This window comes from Mesocricetus auratus, unplaced genomic scaffold (assembly GCF_017639785.1).
Source record: "Mesocricetus auratus isolate SY011 unplaced genomic scaffold, BCM_Maur_2.0 Super-Scaffold_100009, whole genome shotgun sequence".
In the NCBI taxonomy this organism is placed as follows: domain Eukaryota; kingdom Metazoa; phylum Chordata; class Mammalia; order Rodentia; family Cricetidae; genus Mesocricetus; species Mesocricetus auratus.
In genome coordinates, this window is record NW_024429193.1 from 48,801,973 (window position 1) to 48,805,975 (window position 4,003).

A 4,003-nucleotide genomic window follows, 5' to 3' on the forward strand; every position below is an offset into this window, starting at 1 on the left:
GCCACCAGGAAGACATGTGGCCCCTTTCATGTGTCACCAAAGCACTTGGAGTCCATGGTTCCACTTCACAGCACCTTTGAAGTTTATAATGACTCTTGGATGCTTTTCCTTTTCATTCTTGGGAATGAAGAATTGTTCTTCATTTTAATTGTTACTGGGTGTACCTGTTTCCGCTTGATGAATCAAGGCCTATGAATCTCCCTACATAAACCTCTGTTTATCCAACCTCTCCCTAGAACATAGCCAATTTCTGGTGAACAGTTAAAAGATGAGCTTCTGACAGCTAAAATCTACTCTTCCCCTACAGATCAGTATTGTTAATTGATATTCGGGGTCAGGCTTTCTATCACAAAATAAGATGCTTGATCTTTTGTGTTAACTTGACTGGACAAATGGATGCCCACATGTCTGTAAAAATATTCTTGTGCTGGGTCTGTGAGACTGTTTATGGAAGAGATTAGCATGAACAGGGAGACTGAACAGGAAAGAAACTTCCTGACCGATGAGGCAGGCAGACATTCCATCCATCAGGGCCTAGAGCTGAGGAAAGTTGGGGAAGTGTGGAATGGGTATCTCTGTTCAGGGGGGACATGTGTCTCTGACACTGGGAAATGTGTGCTCCTGGTTCTCTGGTTTTGGGGTAGTGGAGACTTCTACCATCTCTGTCACTCACTCCCCTGCCATGTCTACCAATTCAGATGCGTTTAACGCCCAGGAGGTTTTGCTTTCTTCTCTTGAAGACTGAGCATGGTGGGACGTCCTCCATCTTGATAGTCACATGAGGGGCTGCCATGGCCTGGGACAGGCTGCTGAGGACTGTGCAAGGGGACAGTTTTCTGACCGAAGAGTCATCCCCTCCCTACCCTGGACCCTAGAGGACCAGGCTGCCCAACCTCTCCTAGTGCTCAACTCTCCATCTGTCTTTCCTTATGTGCAGCCTTGATGCTCCTGGGGTAAGACAGTTTCCGGGTCCTCCTTGCAGGTAACTCCTCTTCCAGGGTAGTGCCCAGTCTGGCCCTCTACCTGCTGGCCAGCAATTCTCAAGTAGTTAAAATTCAGTTGTAGATTTTAACCCATCCGTGAATCACAGACCAAGTCTTCTACATCTTAATTATAAAAAGTCAGTAGAAATAAGGAATTTCAATAACTTAGTTTTTAAGGGGAAATTAAAAAACACTCTTTCTGCATAATACCTAAACAAAGAAGCAAAAACAAAAACACCATGCAGATCATTTCTTTTTACTGCAATAGGTGAACAGACACTGATCATCCTGATTTCAATATCGGAGTTTAAGTTCATCACATATTCAACATTTGTATCCCATCAGGAAAAAAAACATACTTTATCTTCCCAAGATAAGAGGTCAATATCAATTAGTACTGCTGCCTTTAACGAAAATCTAATGAAGAGAAACACAGGTGATACACATTCCTGAAAATAGTCTATTTCACACAATACATTATGTGTTATGTGTAAGCAGGCAGATAAAAATGTGTTTGATTTGTCAGATGAAATGAAATGTACACACTCTTCACAATAAAGAACAAGGAACTGAAACTACTAGATCATATCACAACTTAACAAGCTGTTTTTATCTATTAAATAAGCCTTGCAATATAGATAGCAGATAAAGTAAGCATGTCCAAGAGATTCAGTGTTTTTATTTCATGATCTCTCTCTCTCACACGCACACACAGGGATTCTCTGTGTAGCCCTCGATGTTCTGGGACTGTCCTGTAGACCAGGCTGGCCTAGGACTCAGAGATAAAGGTGTCCACCACCACCACCTGGGGCTTTTCTTGAAAGCTAAACTGTGTGCTTTTGTGCTTGTAAGCATCACATTTTCAAGCCATTCTCAGGAAAGGCTCGTTCCTTGGCTTTGCGTGCACACCTGGCCTGGAGGAAGGCTAGCTAAGAAAATGTTTCCTCTAGAACAATTCAGTTGCCCTGAGCGCTCCCTTGCTGGACTCCAATACCAGCAGCATGACACAGGGTTATGGGGACCCCTGTCACGTTCTGAATGTTCTCTGGTTTCTCAGATGGAACAAACTTTCCTCATACAATATTAATTTCTGGTGCAATTCCTACTCTTTGTATCATATTGCAAGGCACTGGGTAGTGATGTGTTGACTGAAGGAATGAGTTAAGAGCTCCTAGGTTTTAGCACTTAGTGGCACCCCCTCTACCGTGTGATAAGCTGCAAAGCCCTTAGATGCTTCCATAGTCTCTTTATAGTCTCTTCTAGGTGCCCTGGCTCTTCTTATTTGGAACTGGATCAAGAGTTCTATGGTGCTGGCTGTTTTAATTTCTTCTTTTTTTTAATTTCTTGCCCAGCTGCATTTTTCTTTTATTTGCTAATTTTATTGAGCTATACATCTTTCCCACTCCCCTTCCCTCCTCCCCTCTCCCCTTCCACCTTCCCTCCCTATCTTCCAGGTTCCCAATTTACTCAGGAGGTCTTGTCTTTTGACTTCAGGATCAATCAATGACAGATGCCCCAGGCCTAGGGGCTAAAGGCATGAGAGACAGTTGCCATCAGTCAACAGCCCACCACAACCACATGAGAAATCTTCACTCAAGACAAAAAAAAGTTCCTGGTTGAGGATATGCGATGAGTGAAAGAAAGAAGGGCCTTTACCACCATGTCCTCTAACGAAAGTGGGTCAAGACCAGGATGTCCAGATAAGGACTATCTGGAGGGCCCCCACTCCCTCTTAGGCGTACTGGGAACTGGACCAAGCTGGTGTTATCTCTATGAGAACCTGCCTCCTGTGCCTATGTGAAATCAGCTATTCCTTGGTATGCTGGTCACACAAGGTCAGAGCAAGCTAACAGAGCCACCTTTAAAACTCCTTTCCCTGTAGGAATCTATATGGTGAAGTTGTAACTGGCCTGGAAGAAAATGAGTAAATTCGAATGAGACACTAGTGTCCCTCAATCTGGCTTTCAGACTACTGAAATGATGAACTCCAAGAAACTGGAATTTCCTCCAGGAATCTTCTGCTGGGAGAAGGAAAGGGCTGAATCCTGGCACCAGACAGTGGGAAGAAATCTCTTCCCAGAAAAGAGATTTCTCACAGTTCTAGTCACATAGTTCCAATAACTTGGCAAACCACCTTGCAGGATGCCACTGAATTCCAGACAGAGAGTCAATAGCAGGTGGGACACATCGTGACAGGCACTGCTTAGAAGACCACATCCCTGGCCTTTTATGTAAGCTTTAATCTCATTTATAAAATTTTAAGGGCATGGCAAAGCAGTCTTATTTTCGATGCTTTTTGGGCAGTGGCACAGTGGGTGTGTGGAATCAGAGGGCAACTCACCGGTTGGGCTCTCTCCACCATGTGTCAGCAGAGATCAAGCTCAGACATCAAGCTTGGTAGCAAATACCTTTATTCACTTAGCCATCTCACAGTTCCTATTTATTTTTTTAATTTTAATAGTACCTGAAAGTATCCTGAGATAGATAGGGTAAGTTTTTAGAGGTATGTTTCTGTCTTTGTAGTGATTCAATTTGTAAGACAAAGACGTTTGCTTCCCCCCACCCCAAGGTTCCATCATTCATTTGTTACTCTTAAAAGATTTAGTTTTGATTGAATTCAGACGCAGAAATAGAAGCTCTCACTGAGGACAGCCCATGCCCCTTGGCAATCTGTTCCTGGCATTTTCAAAATTATATTTATCTGGCTTCCTTTATTCTCTTGGCCAAAGTTTGGCATCCTCCTCAGCTTTCTCCTTGTTTTTCTTAGTGTGTTGTTTCTTCATAGCAATACTCCAGCATTTGTGTTGCAAGACACGTGGAGGGATAAGATGCTGAATCTTGGGTAATTTAGTCCTGGGCTTCTTACTTTCTTTGAGGGCTTTCTGATAACATATTGGTGGACATCATCTTCTTTAGAGAGCTTGAAAGTTTGTTTTTGGATTCTGCTCGCTCTTTTGGGCCCCAGTTGTCAAGGCACAGTAGTAGTATCTGCAAGTTCTACTAAATGGAAACATAGCAAA